General features: G+C 32.0%; 1 protein-coding gene across 1 annotated transcript in view; it reads left to right on the forward strand.

Moving 5' to 3' along the window:
• LOC115220621 (one cut domain family member 2) overlaps positions 1 to 24,149 on the forward strand; it is a gene marked incomplete at its 5' end in the record, with an annotated part of 276,436 nt that overhangs the window by 21,736 nt on the left and 230,551 nt on the right. The window lies entirely within an intron of this gene.

Consider the following 24,149-nt stretch of genomic DNA (forward strand, 5'->3'; position numbering starts at 1 on the left):
TGTATTCAATTGTATCAAAGTTTCACAGGCATACTAAATGCACCCTAATTTCAGCAGCACATATTCTCGGACGAGACAGTTTTCATAGTTTAAAGAATGGAATATAACTCCCTCCCTGCCCCATCTTTGCATATAAGACTTAGAGTGATTTTTTTAAGATGTATTTTTTGTTTTTTTTTTGTTTTTGTGGGGGTGCTATCATTAATTCTTATTCTTTGCTAAAATTATACGGTCTACTTACCATACACATCGACCTATACTTTATTTGATTATTCTTGTTTTCCATTAGTATCTATTATTATACATCAAAGTATTTCTGTACATACATTTTCTATACTTTACCTGTTAATTCTTTTTCACCTGATCATCACAGCATAGGGTTCCTTTTCCTATATTTGTTTAAAGTATGTTTCATGCCATGTCTTTTAGTCGGTACATCTGTCAGTAGGAACTTTTAATCAGTTGTTATTACCTTTCTGATCAAATTCTCTATTGATCACACTACTGAAGTTGTTTTAACTAAGATGGGACAAGTCTTTTTTAAAGACTCACAGGTATATATACATATATGCATACATACATACATATATACATACATACATACATACATACATACATACACACACACACATATATACATACTAGCATAGAGGCATGTACCCTTGTAATATGCAAGTATAGCATTCCTGGAAATATAGCTGTAACACATTTTCCCATTATACAAGGGATACTTGTCTCCTTTTACCTATCTTAGTCATTGGACGGCAGCTATGCTGGCATAACACCTTGAAGGGTTTCGTTGAACAAACTGACCCCAGCAGGCATTTCCTTAACCCTTTAGCATTCAGATTATTCTGTCAAATGTATTGTTTGAATTAATCATGCATTTTCTTGTGGCTCTGAAAGTTTGATGGTATGATTGTATAATTTTAGAATGACATTGTAGAGTAGATATGAGCAGACAGCGTAGAGTAGACCTGGCTGGGGTGAGCATAAAGCAGGTAGAATATTTAGGCCAGCAAAGTACCAAATTATTGTTTTAAAACATTTTTCTTCTCTATTTCTTTCCCCTTTTTGTCCCTTTAATGCAATTTTATTGGTATGGTTTTGAATATATGTGTATATATCAGAAAACATGACATGCAGATGGATATGTGAAGGTCTTTGAATTTTGGGTTAGCTCTGCATCTTGTCTGTTGTCGATGGTTTAGATTATTTTTTAACTTTTTTTTTTTTTACTTCCTATGTCTCTGTTGACATTTTAAATGTAGGATTTACTATTTTTTTTTTGTGTACAGATTGTTTTCATCTTTTTTCACTGGTAGATGTACTATCAGTGAAGATACTTTCTTGGTCTCATATTAGTTTTGTTCTACCAACAATTTCTCTGTGTGTATGTTTGTATTATTCCATCAGGAAATACATGAAAGAGGATATTTTATATACATGTATGTATACACCGGCTATGTCACCTGACTTCTTGTGGGCATTTTCACCTGGATTGCCCCTTTCATTTCTTTCTTTTCATTTTCTATCTCAACTTTTCACTCTATACCCTTTCCTGAAGAATAACAATGTCTGAAATGTCACAACATTTCCATTTCTCTCAGTGTCAAAGTAATAATTTTGATTATTTTAGTTTTTTGGCTCTTTGCTCTCTCTCTCTCTACACACACGCACACATGCACATATATATGATAATGAACGTATATATAAATATATATTATAATTCTTTTGTTTTTGGAACAGTGGATCTGGAAGCACATCAAACTATAAATAATAACCTTTAACTTTTTCTATCCAAAGGATATTTTTTTAACCCAATATTCACATGCTATTATGTTATAGCTTTATGTGTTTCCACACCCACTGTTTCCCCCACCCCACCCCAAAGTAGTATTTCATGATCTCTTGAAGTCTATAAATTCTTTTGATGCCAACAGTACACACACACACACACTCTCAATATTACAGACTATAATCCTTGGTTAATTTACAAAGTGAAAGTTTGAAAGAGCTTATTACATGATATTTTGGTTTGGTATGTCTGGCAGTCTTGGCATTACTCTTCTCTCACTTCTTTGGTGGTACCACCTTAATTGAAAAACTTTTACTCTTTAACTTTCTTTAGATTGCAATATTTTCCAAAGCTTGAAGTACTTATCGGGTTAGTTAAGAGATTTTTTTGTCTTTATCTTTCCTTTTTTTGTTTTGTTCATTAATCTTAATAAAATTTAATCATATTAAATTTTATTAAGATCAAGTGAACATTTCAAATTTGATTCCTTCAATCTTTTCTTTTGACCTCTTCTTTGTAAGGTTCAAGTAAAAGAATCCTTTCTCTTCTTAATCTAATTCTGTTCTCTCTCTCTCTCTCTGTCTTTGTGTCTCTTTTCTCTTTCTTTGTAGTCTTTTGTATATTTTTTTTAATATTTTACACTTTAACGTTCATTCTAGTGAGGTGTATATCATAATTTTTGAAAACATGCCAATATAAAACTAAACGAAGAAGAAAGAGAAAATGAAGGTAGTTTTAATTAACTGGGTTATATTTCAAAAATCTTATTTTAATCTAGTACTGAGAACCGACAATTCTAATTAGTGGATGTTGATGTTGGACATGCAGTCGTCAGACCTTGATTTCATTTACAGAGTTTAGAAATAAATAAACTTATAACATCAAACTATGATATCTCTAGGTTGACGATTCTTTTGTTATACTGAGGGAGCTTGTACATGCTAGAAATAGGTACCAAATCTCACTCACATTACACACTATTGTTTTAAATAAAAGCAAGTTCATTGGACTGGATGTCCACAAGCTAAACATCTTTCGATCATAGGTCTGCTTGGTCAGAGCTGCTGACACAGGGTTAAATAACATTTCTTTTCTATGTTAATCCTTTTTATCCAATATTATATAAAATTCATTTTCTTTACATCCATTTGTATATAATTGCCAACACCTATCTTAGTTTAACTTATTAAGTAGATAATCCGTTTCAGACTTGAAAAGTGCTGAGTTAGCAGAAAGCATTGTAAACATTTTCTATTTCTGTTTGAAATTCTATTATTATTGTTTTCATTAATGGTACAGTTAAAATGGTAATGATATATATATATATATATATATATATATCTACACACACATACATACACCTGGCAAATAGATTTTGAATATTCTCCCATAATTTGGTAGGATGTAACAGAGGGTTCTGTAAGGTGCTTCATATCGAAAACTATCCTTCTATTCCACATTTTTTTTTACTTTATTTTATTTATTTAGCTATTTATTTTATAGTGACTTATTTTTTCTGATAGCAGAAGATAACATTTGATAATAACTTAACTTCAGGTAATTTGATTTCATTCAACAAATGTGCTATTGAGAAAAATGAATATTAAATAATCACGAGGAGGTTAATAATAATAATAATAATAATAATAATAATAATAATAATAATAATAATAATAATGATAATAATAACAACACCAATAATATGTTTTAATTCATGGATAATAGACAAATTAATAATAGAATTTTACATATTGTATTACAATTCCATCTCGGTGTTTAACATTGGACCTTTTATTTTGGTCTGTTTCTGTTTGTAATTTTTGGATTATCAATTAGCATTCTCTATGTAGGCTGGAGGCCAAAAATATACTTTCTGGAGGCAAAGAGCATTCTCTGTGCATGTGTGTGTGTGTGGATTGTGAAACTGCAAAATGTTCCTCATTATTGAGATGTACATTTCTAATTAGCTTTCATTGTCTGCTGTTAGTGTCAAGAATTTTATTTTACAATCTCTTTGCAACTAAATTTCCACAGATTAGTTTCTAAAGACAGCATTATTATAACTATTCTGATGGAATACACCTTAGGTGCGAATGAATGAGCTATGATTCTCTCAGTATTCTATTAGCCTGGCTACTTCCTTCCTCTTCTTGTTGATATTGCCGTGAGGTCAAGTCCGCCGCACTATTGTCATCAATGAACTGCTTACAAAGCTCATCTTTTTCTATGAAAGAGGGAGAGAGAAAGAGAGAGAAAGAGAAAGAACGGATGATGCCTGCCCTCTCAAACATACTTAAAGAATATTGTTGTTAATAACACTTAATAAATAATAATAATAATGATAATAACAATAAAAATAATAATAATAATAATAATGACAAATAATGTGCATATAAGTATATTGTTGTGTGTGTGTATTGCCATTCTATTATTCTTGGAAGATGTTTTTTTTTTCTTTCTTTCTTCTCACTTCTGCCAAATCTACATAAATATTATCTGGCAAGGATTAATCTATCTGTATTGTTGTTGTCGTCGATTGTTGGCAGTTCTATTAAGTTATTTTCTTTTTTTCTTTTTTTTTTAAGAATATCACAAAGCAGTATGTTTGTGAGAAAAGTACACACACACACAGACACACACAAATATATTTATGGCTATGTAAGCCTTTTGACAGTGACTGCGAAGTTTTAAATGGCTTGAATGAACTGTGCTAAAGTCATTAAGAATAAAAGTATTTAAAAAAAAAAAAAGTTCAACTCTTAGAGTGAGTTTTTGTCTTGTTAATGTTTGCTGCAGTCATGCACATAAAACACTTGTTTTCAACTGATATGTGTCCGTATGTGTCTACACGTGCAATATTGAATATGTAAATACACACACATACACACATTATGTGTGTATGATGTACACAGATTCAATGAAGTTGCCAAGAATTGTATTAATACAGAAAGCATTGTGTCTTCAGTGTATTTCTAAATCAAATCAGAACCCCCAATCATTTTAATGTAGGATTTATCATGTCAACTCCCTAAAGATTTGTTTAACTTCTTAAATTAATCAACTTACAGTCACTAGCAAGGAATAAAAAGATTAACTGTTGTTAACATGATAACACTTTTAAACAATCAACAACTAATAATTCTGTGATATATTTTTTAACCTCATATATAATTCAATATATATATACATACATATGTACACACGCACGTATATATATATATATATATATATATATATATATATATATATATATATATATATATATATATATATACATGCAGTGCAATTTCAGTTCATCTAAGTGACTAAATGAGATTTAACCACATAGAGTAAATGTGTCTATAATACTGTTTGGATATGTACACATCAGCTCATATATGTATGTGTACACACACACACACACTTGCACATTCAACTGCCTAGGAGAAAAATTAAAAGATACTTTTCTCATTGTTTTGTGATATTCTTTAAAAAATAATAAGGGAATATATAGATATATAGATACATGCATACATATATATATCTATACATATATATATATATATATATATATATACATATGTATACATATATATATAGATATATACATCTTACATATATATATATATATATATATAATATATATATATATATATATATACACATGCACACAGACACACACACACACACACACACATTGCATGTATGCATATTTAAATTAGAAAATTTTAGTAGTTTCAAGAATTATCTGTGCATAGGGATGTATATAAATCTGAATATCTAAGGCATATATATAACAGGTGTGTGTGTGTGTGTGTTAACCCAAGTATTTAACTGTATTAGGATATACTTATTTCTATGCCTTTATATACGTAAAACTTTATAGGCTTATATTTCAAATCATACACACACACATATATATATATATACATAGTGACCTGCACACACCACCACACACATGCATATATATATATATATATATATATATATATATATATACACAAACACACATGTGTGTGTATATGTGTGTTCATGTATAATTTTGAGTGTGTGAAACTGAAATTTTATACACACGTACATAATGTTTATACAATATTTAATAAGAATGTATGCAGATATTTATTTATCCATCTTTCCACATTCTCATCTTCAAACACATGCATAATTCAGAACTATTCACTGGAGTTAAAAATCAGAAGTACTTTCATTTTCTTTTTATATGCTTCCCCCCTCCTAAGGCCATGGAGTACACCTTATGTTTGATATATATAAGTATATATGAATATGTATGTTTGTAAGTATGCCTCTGTGTGTGTGTATTTATGTATGTATCTATGTGTGTGTGTTCATATGTATATATAAATATATAAAGGTGACTTTATTGCCATTCTCATTGTTTACACTATCAGCTACTTCTCTGAAGACTGGAATATGTGTAGTCAATTACTCCATTACTTGTGAGTGTCTACACTCTGTTGTTAATTCAGTTCAGATTCTCTCCTGGCCATTATAGGTAGGCAGCAGGTCTTAAAGGGTCAAAATAGATTTTATTATCATCATCAATGTGGCAACGTAGCAGAATCATTTGCAATGCCACACATAATGCTTAACAACAATTTGTCAGTCTCTATGTTCTGAGTTCAAATCCTGCTCAAGTTCACTTGGCCTTTTATCCTTTTGATGAAATAAATGCTAGTTGTGTTCAAGGGTGAATGGGATCAACCAGCCTTGGTCCTAAAATTTCAAGCCTTCTGTCTATAATAGGTAGGATTATTATTATCTTTATTATTGTAATCTGATGACCTGATTACATTTCATTCATGACTATTATGTCACTGAACTCAAGTAATTATGAACAAGTGTTAATTATATTTATGTATGTATTCATGTGTAGATGTGTATGTATGTTTTTTAAAACTTATCTATTAGTATACAATATATACATATATATATGTATATATATATATATATATATATATGTATGTGTGTATATAGCAACATCTGTCTGTGAGGGCTGGAAACCTTGGACTAATTTATTCCACTTTTGAACAGTATGTACATACTGTATTTAATAACAAATAAGATGCACTTGTTTTTCCCCCCAAAAAAATGTCTAAAACAAAGCAACACTCAGGGTCCTTAATGAGAAATTGGACCTGTAATTACATGCTTCATTGCACTAAAATCTTCTGTTCCTGAATATGTGCTGCTGAAATTTAGGTGCTTCTATTATGCCCTCAAATATGGCAAATGGTGTGATTGTTATATAGCAATGGTTTTGCTATTGTTGTTGATTGGGTAAATTTCAAATATGTCTTTAAAGATTGTTTGAATGCATTTTCAGGTTATTTGGCTGACATTTCTTGAAGGTTTTTTTCTGGTCACAAAGAGGCACCTTATGATGTGTGTGTGTGTGTGTGTTACTGTAGATGGTCAGTGGCAGATGGAGAAGAACCCAGTGAGTGCAATTCATTGACTGTGCCACAAAGATAGGCTGAGCACTTATAGAACCAATTATCTTTAACTTGTGTATACCAAGAGGAAAGACCACATTGTTGTACACTTAGGCAAATGAATGATAACAGTTATTACAAAAAGTACCTCCTTTTTGCCATAGACTGAAAAAGGGCTTAGAAAATAGTGTGGATGTATTGTTAGAACACAAAGTGTCTGTCTGTCCATCTATCTGTGTGTGTCTCTCTCTCTTCTCAGTAGAGATATAAGATCTAGACCAGTTGTTTTCAACCAGTGTTCCGCAGAACCTTAAGGTTCCGCCAGTACAGTCCAGGGGTTCCGCAAAAAGTTACAAAACTGCTAAAATCGGCAGTAATTTTTATTTCTCCTGTGCAGATATGTGTGCATAAGACTATTAAATTATTGCACAGGGGTTCCTCGAGCCAGTGGAATGTTTCCTTGGGGTTCCGCTCCAGCAAAAGGTTGAAAAGCACTGATCTAGACATAGGATGTTGCTATGTTTACAGATCTTTATATCTAACTGATGTCAGCAAAAACAAAGAAAAAATAAATAAATATACGGAAAGACAAATCTAACTGTTAAATGGATAATGATGGTGATAATAATGATAATAATAATGATGATGATGGTGGTGGTGGTGGTGGTGTTGATCAATGCATATCAATCCATAAACTGTATCATTGAAATACTGACACAAATAGTGCTTTCTTAGACATTTTCCCTTATTGCTTGGAAGGAACTAGTTTTCTTTTCCGTTTGTTTTTTTTTTTATCAAAAATTCTTTCACTCCAATATTATTATTCTTACCATTATTATTATTATTATTATTATTATTATTATTATTATTATTATTAATCATCATCATCATCGTCATCATCATCATTATTATTATTATTTTTTTTATTATTGTTGTTGTTGTTATTCTGAGGTTCTTTTCTGTCTTTTTGATTAATGGTTTTAATGTGTTCATTCATGTACTTGAATGGATTTCCTGTTGACTGATTCTCTCATTGATTTGTTGTTTGTAAAACAAAAACATAGTGCAAAGTCTAAGAATAATGATGATGATAATAAGAATAACAACAACAATGAAAATAATAATAATAATAATAATAATAATAATAATAATAATAATTATAATAATAACGATAGTAATAATAATAATAACGATAGTAATAATAATAATAATGATAGTAATAATAATAATGATAATAATAATGATAGTAATAATAATAATAATAATGATAGTAATAATAATACGAATAATAATGATGATAAGGATAATAATTAAAAAAAAAAAGGGTTTGATAAAAAATTTTTTAAATATCACTTTTAAGATTGAATAAAATTGTGTGATAGGATAGAGAAAGAAACAGAGAGGTAGAGTGAGTGTGCGTGTATGTGTGTGAGTGTGTGTGTGAGTGTGTATGTGTGTGTGTGTGTGTTAAAAAAATAACAAAAGTATTTTTCTATAATTTTACAATTTCAACTTTTTATAGATATGTATATATCATGTATATATTTGTTATTTTGTCCAAAAAGAAAAAAAAAAGCTTGTGGAACATCTTTTTACAGTTGTTTGAAATATCAACATTTTTTTGTTGTTTCTTATTGAAAAAAAAAAGAAATTTGGTAAACAACAAACCAGGCACACACAAACAAACAAAAAAAAAGAATGAGAAAAAAATGAAAGAAAATACAAAATACATATTTGAATTTGTCTAATTTGCATATTGTTCGTTTGGCTTTAAATATTATTTTTTTTATCATTATTATGAAAAAAAGACACTTCAATTGGAATGTTATTCTCTGCCAATTCTTTATGTGAGATTTTTAATTATAATCTAATTCACTACAGTTTTGTTAACCAGTGTACTAAAATTTAAAATGAAAAAGAAAAAAAAAAAAGAAAAAATAATGGAATTTAGAAACAAAAACAATGGTTATTGCATCATAATTTTTGGAAACTAAATTCAAAAATGAAACAAAAGATTTTAAAAATATATATATACAAAACAAAAAAAGAAAAAAATATATCTATATATATATATGTGCATGTGTGTGTGTGTATAATTATATTGGATAGGGGTACTATGTTGAAACTGTTTGTCTTTTGTGGTGGGGTGTTTTTCTGCTTCCGGGGATGGGGAGACGGTTATTATAAGGGAAGCGCTTGTTTTCTTTGAAGTAAGTTGGTGAACATGAAGTTGACATCACCTAATATTTAATACTACGATGCCTTTTGCACACTGTTTTTTTTTAATGTTTTATTAATTTTCTGCTGATATTAAGTGGCTTACATGACACTTTCAGTCTGTCTGTCAGTCTGTCTATCTGTGTACATAAGTATACACACATATATACATGCACAAACATACATATATGCATATTTATGTATATATTTGAGCATTTAAATATATATGCATGCACACACACGCATACATACCTCTTTACATATAGATATGAATAGTCATAAACATGTGTGTATATATATATATATAAATATATATATATGCATACATATATATATATGTGTTTATGTATATATATATATATACTTAGATGTATATACATATATTTTATATATATATACATAGATGTATGTGCATATTATATATATATATATATGCACACATGAATACATACACATATACACAGATATAAATACTTAAGTACATGCATACATACATATATACATATACATACATATATATATATAACTTGTTTCCAGATAGATCACAATAGATCAATTGATACCACTTATTATTTGTTATTTAGATTTTTAATATCTAAAAAAAAAAAGGCATAATTTTCAGCAATTCCCATTAAAGTTCTCTTCTAATTCTCTTCATTTGTATATGATGCAGTGCAAGTGTTTGTGTGTGTATGTTTCTTTGCATCTTTGATTGCGTTTGTTAGTGTATCATCTTGTTTTCCTCAAATTTACATTTTTCTTGAACATAGATCTGTAAAAGAGGAAACGTTTAAGCAGTAGCATATAAACTCATATGTTTTTATTTCAAAATTTTCCAAAATATTTTTTGGAAATACATTGTAATTTGCATGTGATACTAATAAAAGTTTGGCATAATTTTTGGTTAGTTTTAGGAGTTAGTAGTGACACGATATCTTTATCTTATACCGCCCGCCAATCCAGCCGGGCATGTACAGTCACCTTGCTGGTTAGGCTTAGTGTTACTTCATGACTTATTTTCTGGCTCCCATGGAGGACGTATAAGATTGAACAGAGTTAAGCCTCTTCTGTTTTCCTTCCACTATCATTAAGTCCAAAAAGAAATAAACATTACACTTTCTAATGTCATTGGAGATTTAAAAAGCTGGACCCTCTTGTAGAGCTCGTGTGATCCGGAAGTGATTAACTGAGCTATGATTGACAGGGTAGCATCAAATACCTCTCTCTTACTCTCTATCTCAATTTACGCTTCTCAGAGCTGTCTCTCTTCTTCCTCTACTCCCCCTCCCCCCACACACATACATGATCAGTATTCTTAAGGTAGGTTAGTCTGTGCATTCTGTTCTCTCTCTCTCTCTTTCTCTCTCTCTCTCCCATCCTTTCCTACCTCCCGCTTTCCTTTGCCATCATCTTCCTTCTTTCCTCCTTACTCCCATCACTTCATCCATTATAGCTTGCTGGTGACATCTGTCACTTCACCTATCTAACTCCTTCATTAAAACCACTTCTGATTCATTGATAAAAAGGAACTTTAATGTCCCTTTGGAGCAGGTGCTAATGTTGCCTTTTGCTTTGCCATGCAATTTTCTTTGTGGGCACAATATATAGCTGAGATTTCTATCAATTATCCCTTTGTGGATTAATGACCCATTCATTATCCCATTCAGAAGAAGTTGCCAATTGAAGAGCTACCCATTTTCACTAAATTTGTTGAATACACATCTCGTTCCATCACCTCACTTCTGTTACCTAAAATATAGTCTTGAATGCTTTTTATTTTGCATTTCTCCTTTTCAAATTGCTGCACATGTTACTTTAGATAGTACAGTTTTATTCCAAATCTCTTGCCATCACTATAATGTCAGTATTTCATTTACGTTTTATAACAACATTTTGGTTTGCTCTTCTTCATTCTTTAAGTATCTTAGCATTTTAGTAAAAGACAGGTGGCAGAACTCTTAATGATATGTATAGCAGAGCTTTTTGGTACGTTAGTCTGAGGAATTTGCAGTAAAGTTAGTTTTAATATCTTCTCTGCTCCTCTATGTGGTTAAGTAGGACCGAATGCTAAAGTTATTATTCTTTTGAAAGATATAACCTGTTTTGTATCTGTATAATATCTTCGATGTAAGCTTTCCTTTCTTGGTCAGTGATGATTACTGTCTGTTGTTATCATTTACAACTCTAAGGCAACGAGCTGGCAGAAACTTTACTGTACCTTACCAAATGCATTTCTGCCAGTTCTTTTATGTTCTGATTTCAAATTCCACCAAGACTGACTTTGCCTTTCATCCCTTTGGGGTTAGTAAAATAAAATACCTGTCAAGAACTGGGGTCAATTACATTGACTTAGTCCCTTCCCTTAAAATTGTTGAACATTTGCCAAAATTTGAAACCACCCTTTATTGCTCTGTTGAATGCTGTTCTTTGCCAGCCAAATCTGTCTTCTAGGTTTGATCTTCATTTCACCTTCATTGTTAATACTTTTGGGAATGGTGCAAGTATCTATCATTCCTTTAAGGTTTGTCCATGAGTATGAATCAAATTATTTTTGTTACTGTCGTCACATCTGCAAGCCAAGTCCATGACCTAATTTTCATTGTTAAATGGAAACGTCTTGTTACTACTGTATTCCTTTTGTTGAAGGCATTATCATCACAACATCCTCTGCCATCAGCCCTCCACCCCATTCTACTAAAATCAGCAGTCTTCATTATTACTGACACTACACTTTGTCAGTCATCCTTACACAAATATAATTACTGTTGCCTTCCATTTCGTTGCTTTGGCTTTCTCTAATTAGTTTTAAAACCATCGTCTACAGCGTGATTGTTTTTATTTATTAAAAGACTTCTAATTAAGCAGAGGTTTCTGCTCTCCTTCTCTCTCTCTCTTCCCCCTTGCTCTCACTGCTACAAATTATTCGAAATATACTTATGATACAGCAACTAAGAATCAGATGAGGGCAAACTCAATTCTAAAACTTGTAACATAGCATTTCTTCTTTTGCTCTTGTTCTTTTATCTAAACTATTTCGCATTCATTGTTTATCTTGTGTGTTCTTTATTTTTGCATTTATGGGTCATTAATTTAAATTCTTATCAAATAACTTTGAACATTAATCACTTACATGCTAGCCAAACCATACTACTATTTGTTTTATTAAATTAATATTTCTATTCTACAGTCAGTAGATGTTTCACTAAAGTTCTTCATTCTGTGCTATTATTAAAACTATTTCCCTCTTACTGCTATTGGATGGTCTTGGAGCAAATCAAATCAGAAATAAATAGTTCGATATGTGCATCTTTCTCTTTTTATTCATTGGTTGTGTTTTCTTGACAATATTTAAATTTACCCTATACCAGAACTCTCCACAACTCCATCCATTTTCTCTTCTTGCACAAGTCTTTATTGTTTGTAAATTTTTTTTTTTCCATTTAATTATTTTATGTCTGTAGTTTTTACATAACAACATTCCATGTTCTGAAGACAAAAATATAGTTAGTTTCAGCACCATCACCACCACCACCACCACCACTATTCCTTCCATGTGGCTGTTTATATTCTAACCATTATTTCTGATAATTTAAGACGTGATATTGTTAATACAGACAACAGTAAAGTAAAATAGAGAAATGTACCTTGTACTTGTTTCAGTCATTAGACTGCAGCCAAGCTGCAGGATTTAATCAAATTGACCTCAGTACTTTTTTTTTTTAAAACCTGATATTTATTTTATCAGTCTCTTTTGTTGAACCAATAAAGTTACAGGGACATAAACAAATCAACACCAGTGTGGGGGTGGGGGAGACAGACAAAGGCACACTAGCACATTTTTGGGAATACATAACCTTGTTGTACATCAAATCAGATTACTTTTCAAATAAGTCTTGTTGTAATGACAAAGATATAATCCTGGTCATTTTACCTTGTAGTTTGGTTAAAATAATGAGCATGTTCATTCTGGAAACATTCTGTCAGATTTTAGAATATGGTTCTTGCAGTTGGATCATAAGCACTGAGTAGTGTCTCTGAAGAAGCACAGTCGTGCCAAAATATTAGTCCTTTAGAGTCAGCTATATCGCTGAGGCGTGAGTGTTGTCAACAGTGTCTAGAAGGAGGAAGAAATTGCTCTCCAAAAATGAAATCCAATAGCAAAAGACACATTAATGTCCAAGTCTGCTGGAATTTGTTAAGGATGAATATACACGGCATTATTTTGATTCTTGGTGTTTCGTGTGCTCATAATAATTTCATTTTGGCTTGGTAAAAAAAACCATTTTCCCAAAGGGTTATATTTTTTCTCTCTTCCGTTTCATTTTTAACTTACTTATTTTTAATTTATAGATTTTCAATATTTTTTTGTCACTCTTCAAGGAGTCCTTGTGTGTGTGTGTCCGTTTGCGTGTGTGTGTATATATATGAAACTAATTATGAAATAATTTTGAGAAGAAATATTTATCTATCTATATAAAACCCTGATTTATATTTTTTTCTCTTTTTTTTTTTATTCTCTCTTGATTTTAATCTTTAAGCTGTTCACAACATGGGCCAGTGACAGGCAGATTTGTTATTGCAGAGAAAGACAGTGTTGTTGAAATAGCTGGCTGGTGTTATAGCAGTTTTCTAGTTGTCAGTACAAGCAGCTTAAACCTAGCCTTGTTTTCTAATCTTTTGATGCTGAGGATTATTTCAATTTTCAGATCTACTACATCATACTTATTTAATACAGCCTATACTAAATTTTGGCTATAAATAGTCATGTAACTCTGTCTGTATGCTTATGTGAGTTATTAAAGAAAAGAGCTGTAATAATTATGGCTGTACATACACCCTGTCACTCTCTCTCAAACCGAAACACAAAATTCTTTTTAAAATTCACATCTTGCCTAATAGAAATGTAAACTAATTTCACTTAGAATTCTTTCTTGTAAGAACTTGGTTGGAACAAGTAGTTCTCAACCGTATTTTTATCTGTGGATTCCTTTGATCCCTATTTTGTTTGGATGGATCTCCCCTACCCCTGTAGCCATTCAATGTTTAAAAAAATTCAGTTATATAGTTTTACAATTAAATATTATTAGGACTTGTGTAGAAAAAAAAACTGCTAAGATATTTTGTGCACTGTAAAGTTGTAAGCAATTTATTGGAGATCAATTTTAAGAACAAATTCTTATATAGACCCTCAAGAACCATATAGACCCTCAAGGGCCAAAAGAACCCTGGTTGAGAATCACTGGTCTAAAGTTATTTGTCTTTAACATAATATGGAAGGAATTCTTTCCTTTAGGCAGTCATATTCTTTCTGTCCAATCAGCAATGGCACCAGTATTTTTGTTCTTTTTTGTTGGCCTTTGTCTTTACATTATCTCCGATTCTATCAACTTGCCAAGTATTACAGAATTAATAATTTCTGTAAATTGAGTTGATGTTAGAAATTACAATTATAAACAAATTTGGATCTTTCTGAAGTCATCAACCAAAATGATAGCTTATAAAGAGAGGGTGATGTGTAAAGATATAGAGTTAGTTCACTTCTTCAACTTGCTAATTTGATTAAGGCCAATTTATGTTGAAGACAAGCTGTGGCTCATTAAATCAACCTCAGCATATAAATGAGGTTTGTGTTTTTTTATTGTTATTGTAACATAAAAAAGGCAATGTCCTCCTCATACTCTTTTCTCTCTTTTACTTGTTTCAGTCATTTGACTGCGGCCATGCTGGAGCACCGCCTTTAGTCGAGCAAATCGAACCCGGGACTTATTCTTTGTAAGCCCAGTACTTATTCTATCGGTCTCTTTTGCCAAACCGCTAAGTGACGGGGACGTAAACACACCAGCATCGGTTGTCAAGCAATGCTAGGGGGACAAACACACACACACACAAACATACACACATAAATACATATATACGACAGGCTTCTTTCAGTTTCCGTCTACCAAATCCACTCACAAGGCATTGGTCGGCCCGGGGCTATAGCAGAAGACACTTGCCCAAGATGCCACGCAGTGGGACTGAACCCGGAACCATGTAGTTGGTTAGCAAGCTACTTACCACACAGCCACTCCTTACAATTTCATCTGTTTTTATTTTTTGAGCCAGTTCCTTAACCCTGGTTCACCATTAATTAAACAATGTTTTAGTGAGCTTACCCCTTCCATTTCTTGGGAATATACAATAGTAAATATTAATTTTATGGAGCCCTTGATTATTATTGTATCTGTTGTTGTTGTTGTTGATGTTGTCAATATTATCATTGCAGCAGGTGCCGTAGGTGTGTTGGAAGCTCTCTGCAGCCATTTTTCGGTTTCTCCTTTAGAATCATTTCACTTATGTTGCTAATACTCCTGGGAAAGAAGAGTGGGCAACAACAGCTTTCCCATTTAACCTGAACATGTTTCAGGCTTTATGACTATGCAACAAACATTATCAGCATTTTAAATATAGATTAATGTGTATACGGATTTAAATACATTGCAGTGTTTATTTTAATATAGTTTCTTGTGTAGTTTGAGTTAGTGTATATATATATATATATATACATAGTAGGCGTGGGCATGGCTGTGTGGTTAGGGAGCTTGCTTCCTAGCTACATGGTTTCGGGTTCAGTCCCACTGCGTGGCACTTTGGGTAGGTGTCTTCCACTATAGCCCCGAGCTGACCGAAGCTTTGTGATTGAATTCGGTAGGTGGAAGTTACTGCCGTGTGTGTATGTGTGCGTATAGCTGCTCAGTGCCTCTCCGAAAGAGAGAGAGAGGGATTTGTATAAATATATATAATGGCATGGTTGTATGGTATAAAGCTTGCTTTCCCGACCATGTGCCCAATGCATGGTATCTTGGGCAGGTATACAGAAATTGCAAGAAGCTCATAATGTGTGTATGTATATATGTGTGTGTGTGTGCGTGTGTGTCTTTGTGTTTGCCCCCACCACTGCATGACAACTGGTGTTGGTTTGTTTACTTCCCTGTAATTTAGCAGTTCAGCAAAGAGAGATCAATAGAGTAAGTACCAGGCTTAAAAATAATAAGAACTGCAGGGGTTATTCATTTGATGGAACCCTTCAAGCTGGTGCTCCAGCATGGCCACTGTCCAAAGACTAAAACAAGTAAAAAAATAACACACACTCACACATAAACATCGCATGTGTATCAGAGAAAGATCTTCAATATCTTTGCTCTATATTCTGTATTCAAATTTCACTGAGTTTTGACTTTTAATTTCATGCTTCCTGGCTTGATAAAAATACATCCATTAAAAAGTTCAGTTATGTTGACTCTGCTCTGTCTCCATCCTCGCCTACGCATTTTATGGCATTGTGCCAGAGTTCAAAATCCTCCTCATTGTCATCAGTTGTGCCAAAACATTTCATTATCCTCTTAAACAAGTCATTGTACTGTGTGTATTGCCGTTGTTCCTGAAAGATTTTAAGTGCATGTAGAGAGAAAAAACAAAAAAAAAAATGGAATCTAAATTTCGAAGGAATTTATTTTAACTAATTTTTAGCAAATTTAAAGTTTTAAAGATTTTTATCCCTTACATATTATTTTTTATTCATTTACTTAGAAATAAAAAGAAAAGAAAACCATTTTCAAACCATGGGATTTTTCTCTATAATTTAAATTTTAAAATATATTTGTGAGTTGTGTTTTTCTATGATTCAATTATATTTATATGAAAAGTTTATACTAAGTATGAAGCAGAAATCTTACAGAAACTGTATTAGTATTGATTTCAAATTTTAGCAGAAGACCAGTAATTTGCGGGGGACAGGATGGGATAAGTCAATTACATCAACCCTAGTATTCAACTCGTACTTATTTTATTGACTCCGAATAGATAAAAGGTAAAGTCGACCTCGGTGGAATTTGAACTCAGAATGTAAAGACGGACAAAATTCCACTAAGCATTTTGCCTGGCATGCTAACATTTCTGCCAGCTTGTTGCCTTAAGTTGTATTGGCAACATTGTTTTTCAGTAGTTATATTTTCCTGTTTTCTATGGAATATCATCTTAGAATTTATCAGAAGAACCAGAGGCATTTGTTTGGTGCACATCTATATTATGTTTTGAAAGCTTAATAACTTGTAAAAAAAAAGTAAACATTTGTTAGAAATGAGATAAAAAAGGAGGAACTGAAATCTGGTTGAAAGAAATTGAAGCAAAATCTAACAATCAAAAGCTGTATGAAACAATATTTACCATTGTTGAGGGGTTTTGTTGTGCAAATTATTTGGTTTCCCCACTGGTGCCATGTGAAATACACCCAGTGCTCTTGGTAAAGTGAAAGAGCATCCAGCACGTAGAAAATGTGCCAAAGCAAACATTGGAGCTTGACTCACTGTTCTGGTCACCGTGCCAACATGTAAAACATACATCAAATGGTGGTGATGATGCTGGTGATTAGGAGTGGTCAACTTACCAAAACATTATTATTTAATTATTGGATCTGTCATGGTTAAAGAACTGACTTAGAAGGATATTGTGGCGATCTAGTTTGTGTTGGTTTGGCGGCGTTTTTTTGTTTTTTAATTGAATAAAATTTAATTATATGAATTCTGTCACAGTTTAGATTCATAGTTGTGCAGTTTTAGTGTTCAGTTTAATTCATGACATGAAAGTAGGTAAGGAGGAAGTTGTTAGTTGCAAATTAAGCTCTTATTGTGTGTGTGTGTGTGTGTGTGTGTGTGAATATATGTTTTGTACTTTTCTTAGTCTTTGAGATAAAAAAAATATTGCATAACAAAGGTATGTGTTGAGCAAATGAAGATGCTTTTAGGTGGGTGCTCAACCTGTTATATTATATAGCAGCCAAATATTCTTCAAATCGAGCTTTTATCATCTTATATGTGGGAACACACGTTTAATAATGTGGCCATACATCAACTTTGGAAAAAAGGATGAAATTGTCTTACCTGGAATATCTCTGGTCACAGGATTGGTTGATTTGCTCTGAACTGGGACTAAACAGCAAAGACAACGTGTGCTTATGGTGGGCGGTTGGAAGAAAACAAGAGTAAGAATTGCATATTACAAGAGGAAGAATAAATTATGTGAAAATATTTGGCTATGATGATGCAAAAGTTGCTTGTTGGAAGATTAAAGTTAATTACATAATGTTTTACACTGAAGTAATTGGGGAATATGTTTAAAGTAATTATACACTGTATTTCATAAACATTTTTATAATTTGTTTGTTTATCGTTTATTGAAATGGCATCTGAGAAATCTTCATCCTCATTTCAATGCTTGTGTCAGTCAAATGAGTGTTGATGAAGCAGATTTTTGCTACAGCAGGATGCTTTTCCTTTTGCCAACCCTGTTTTCAAATAAGGTAATATTCCCCATTGTCCTTCCAATAGAGAAACAGTTCAATAGCTGGACATGGTTGGATGGTAAACAAACAACACTGATTTTGTATGATAGTGACTTTACAGTTTTTGCATATATGTCAAGACAAACGAAGCACACACACACACACACACACACACACCATCATCATCATCATCATCATCATCATCATTATTATCGTTTCATTGTTCACATCTTCATGCTAGCATGGGAGCAGATCCCTCCTTGGCCAGATGTTATTTCTGTCTTTCCCTTTCCCTCCCTCCCTCCCACTCCATCCTTCTCTCTCCATCCCTTCCCCATCTGTGTGTATATATATATATATATATATATGTGTGTGTGTGTGTGTGTGAGAAAGAAAAATGAAAGCTAGAACCACAAGTATTCTTCCATTAGAAATATCAGAGTTACTTTGTAAGAAAATGGACTTTTCTGGAGAGATGGGAAGATGGTCAGTTCAACAGTTAGCCTGTAGCTAAGTTTAGTTGTTTGTCATTTATCATTTGGTGAAATAGAGCTGAAAGTGATACGAGAACACCTTAGCAAGTCAATGACTTGCCATATCCAGGCATATCTAGCCTCAAGCCATATCCAGGCATTTCAAGAGTTCCTGCTACAGGGCCTGTCTTCATTTATCCTGCTTCTCTTTCTGTTTCATTAGATTGAAATGTCTCTGGTTAAGTGAGTCGGATTTTGCTCATTTACTGCTCTATCTTCCAGCATAAATTCCTTTGCAATTGTCACCATTATTAAAAGGAAATATTATCCTGCAGTTGGATTGATTCTATATCTAACTGTTCATTGATTCTCATTTCTGGACTAATTAGACATTAAGTGTTAAAATGTAAAGCTGACTCTGGATAAAAAGAGAAAAAAAACGTAATATTTGTAGAGAATTTTTGTTACCATGTTTCTGTTGAAATACAATGCCCTTTGATTAATTATGAAAATAATTAAGGATTTAGTAAAATAACTTTTGTCATTATTAAGCTGGTGTTTAGAACATAACATGAAATTTTGTGGGAGGTTTTGACTAGGCTCACATTGAACAGGAAGTTTATATTATAGAGACACAGGTTTCAGGCTGTTTAGTATCAAAAGGGTTAAAGTGATATTTTAGTAATTTAAAAAAAAAAGAATATTTGGCAGTTATCAAGATTAGTCTGTGACTAAGTCATTTAAATTTATTATTAATTAATATAAACTATATTTACTGACTGCCTTGAATTTTCATTGCAAAACAAGGAATCTGTTCTCCTAAAAAAAGATCTGTTTGATTCTTTGTTATATTTTTAAGCAATATTCTATAACTTTTTCTCAAATAATGAAGCTAAGAACCAACTATAGCTACCTCTATGTCAGCATAAATTTTAAATTTTGTGACCTTTTCATGGTGTGTGAAGACTGCCTAAACAGCAAATAGTAAATATAATCTTTATTTAATTCGTAACACACACAGCTCATATACACCCGTGTGTAATGTGTGTGTGTGTATTTATGTGTGTGTGTGTATACAAGGGCATTTCTTTCTATATGTATGTGCAACCAAAAAAAAAAAATAATAAGACAAATAAATAAATAGGTAAAGTAAATCAGCTTTAAGTTTATCATGACATAAATGAAGTGGGAGTGGTTTATCACATTTTAATATTTTTAATGCAGATTTATGTGTGTGTTAGTGTTAATGTGTGTGTGTGTGTGTGTATCTCTATATATTTCTTTTTTGAAAGCGATAATTACTTAATTAAGGTGATTGACTACCAATAGTTTAGCGCCTGTTTTCTTTATTTGATTACTCCACCTGCTCACTTGTTAAGTCCTACAACATATAATTTGCTGCCGAGTTAGTAATGGTTGGTTGTTTCACTTGATTCTTGACCTTTCACTCATCTCACCAACACCAAGAAATTACTTTCACTTTCACTTTTGCTTGTCTGCCTGATCGGTGTTTGGCATTTGGTGTGATTACTTCACTTGTTTCTCACCTGTAAATATTCTTTGAATCCTCTTGTAAGAAAAGTTGATATAAATCCTTGTTAGCATCACTGTCAGCATCACCGACTCAATGCAGTATCCTGCTAGTGTATATAATATATACTCAAACAGTTACTTACCAATTTGCTGGCAAAAGCATTAATAACTATATGCGATAAGTGAGTTTTTTTTTTCCATTTCACTTATCAGTGCTAAATCCAACAGTGAAGTCATATCTTAATGGCCATGCCACTCAGACACACACACACACACACACACACACACACACACACACTCAAATACAAACCACAGAATATAAACATATATCCTGCTTCCTTACTTATCAAAAGACATCTCTGTTGTGTGTTGATACATACACATGCATGCACTTTCCTTTTCCGCATTAACGACTGGCCATGTTCACTGTAACCCATGTGAGCATGGAAAACGAATGCTAAATGATGATGGTGATAGTACTAACCTACCTGCTGTGCAAATACAGGGTTCATGGTTCTGTATCTTTTACTCTTTACTTATTTCACTCACTGGACTGCAGCCATGCTGGAGCACCAACCAGAAGGATTTAATCAAACAAACTGCCCCCAGTACCTATTATTTTTTTAAAGCCTGGCATTTATTCTATGGGTCTCTTTTCACCAAACTACCAAGTTATGGAGATATAAAGAAGCCAGCCCCAGTTGCCAAGCAGTGGGTGGGTTGGACAACCATGAAGACACATGTGTATGTATAATTTACACATGATGGGCTTCCACATAGTTTCTGGCTAACAAATTGACATGGCATTGGTTGTCTCAGGGCTGTAGCAGGAGGTATCTTCCCAAGGTACCGTGCAGTGAGAATTGAACCTGAAACTATGCCTTAGATTCAACTCCTCTAGTGAAAAACCACCCTTTTATTATCCACATTAGATTCTGCTTGAAGACTAATAATCTTTTATGATATCTGAATATCATACAGTTCTTATAAATTTAAAGTGATGTTCTTTAATAAATTCTATTCAATTCTGTGAATTATTTTTTAAAAAAATTACAAAGAAGCAAATAATCAACTTGTTTAAAATAGCCGATGAAAATACAGTGGTTAGGAGAGTGAAAAGGATAACCTTCTGCCCAGAAGGTTATCAGGTTCAAACTCAGCTCTGCTATCATCACCATATTGTGCCTTCAGGCAATGCTATTATTATTATTATTATTATTATTATTATTATGCTCTTCACATCATTGTGACTGAGTGACAATAGATACCTTTATCGTTTCATACGTTAAGTGCTTAATCATAAGCTGTGAAAAGCAACCCAACTGTAAAAGTACTTGTTTCCACAATTCTTAAGCAAATAACAAATATCCAAATTTTCTCAAAAAAACAAAAAACAAAAAAAAAAGACAAAACGTATCATCCTCTTTATTGATAATTGCATCACAAGATATAAAATGGAAAATATAATCACAGAACCCCCCTTCCCCTGCACACACACACAAACTGTTACAAAAAAACAAAACAAAAAACAAACTTTATTTATATACTAGTTTGCTACTTAGTTTCACCTAATGCCATTTGCAGTCTCTCTCTTTCTTTCTCTCTCTCTCTCTCTCTCTCTCTCTCATAGTATTTACTTTTCAATTGTATTGTTTAAGGTTTTAACATTTTGTTAAAAGAAATTCCCTAGAGCTTTGTTTTAAGTTTTCCTTTTATGGAATATCTCCCGTTCCTTTATAGAAGAATTTCTTTCTTGAAATGGTCATTCCAGAGATTCTGATCCTGCTTTTCATTTAACCATCTGCCCACATCCTTTTCCTATTATTTTCTATTGCAAGTTTATTTTTTTCTTCCCCCTACTTCCATCTTAGGTGAAAACTGTTCATTTAAATTGTTTTTCGGGTTTTTTTTTCCTATTCTTACAAATTAGCCTTCAAGTGTCTCTTTTATTTAAATGTTTTTCTTTCTTTCCTGCCACTAGTTTAACTTTTTTTTTTATTAGTTTCAGTTTCTTTTTTTAATGATTTATTTCCATAATTTTTTTTTCCTTTTTTTTTTTCTTTTCTCAAAGATGTTTCAAGTAGTTATGCTATATTTTTAAAATCACAGTTGCCTTTGAATATATTCTGATTTCACTTCAATTCAGACCATTTTTCAATTAAATACCTTTTGTATGGAACTAGTAAGGAACCTTATACAACTCTATTCACTTTGATTTGTTTATTTTATTTTAGTTTTTTAATTTTTTTTTTAGTCTCCAAGTAGTTCATAAAATTCTATATAATTGTCATGCTATGAATAAATTCTTTATTAGTTGTTGCTCAAGGCTCTTCTTGCTTTCATCTGGCTAATTAGCCTTTACTCTAACAATGCTGGGAACACTGGATTGCTAAATCTTTTGTTCCCTCCTCACCTTTATTCTGCTTTCCTAAATAAAATACTCTTCTACAACTAACTACCTGTTATATATTACTATAAGGTTTGTTTTTTTTTTATTTTGGAAAGATTATGGTTTTAGGAATGATAGTAATATTATCTTTTTGCTTAAGATAATAATTTAATTGTTTTTTGGGTTTTTTTTTTTAAATGGTGTTGATAGTAATTTTTTTCTTTAATTAAGGATGACTTTCATTTATTTACCAGTTTGTCTAGATCTGTAAATATTAATATGATAATGACTGGTATTTGAACTAAAATGGTGGGAAAATGTCTTATATAAGTGGTTCTCATCCACTTTTTACCTATAGACCCCTTTGATTGCTATTTTATTCTGGTGGACCCTCATATGAGCCAGTCAATGTTTTATAGATTCTTTTTACAAAATTCTTATTTTGTTTTTCACACATTAACTCGTATAGGTTAGCAATAATAAGTTCTGAGAGAACATGCTTCAGTTGCTGGAAACATGTTAATTTGCTTATAAGGGCACCGCCCCCACTAATCTTATATGGACCCCTGGTTGAGAGCCAATACTCAATATTATCACTCATCCTATAAGAAAAAATGTCAAATTTCCTCAAATCACAACATAGCATCTAAATAAAGAAAAGACATATTGAATAATAAAGTCTTAAATATCCCCAAACACACACACACAAACAAAAAGAAACAAACCCAAAATAAAAATAATTGTAACAGTAATGCCATGCTTCATCAAGTTTGACCCAAAGGTAAACAACAGCAACACCTTTTTCATAAAATGATGTTTCTCCAAAACTTTATCCACTTGGCTGTTTAGCTTCTAATCATGTTACATAGGGATTATTTTTTTCCCCTCTTTTGAGCTAGTCTCACCTTATGCTTGGAGTCAAACATAAAACGATATTACTACCCATGTAATTAATTCATTGTTGGTCATTTGGAGCATCATTGAGAAG

This window comes from Octopus sinensis, linkage group LG16 (assembly GCF_006345805.1).
Source record: "Octopus sinensis linkage group LG16, ASM634580v1, whole genome shotgun sequence".
In the NCBI taxonomy this organism is placed as follows: domain Eukaryota; kingdom Metazoa; phylum Mollusca; class Cephalopoda; order Octopoda; family Octopodidae; genus Octopus; species Octopus sinensis.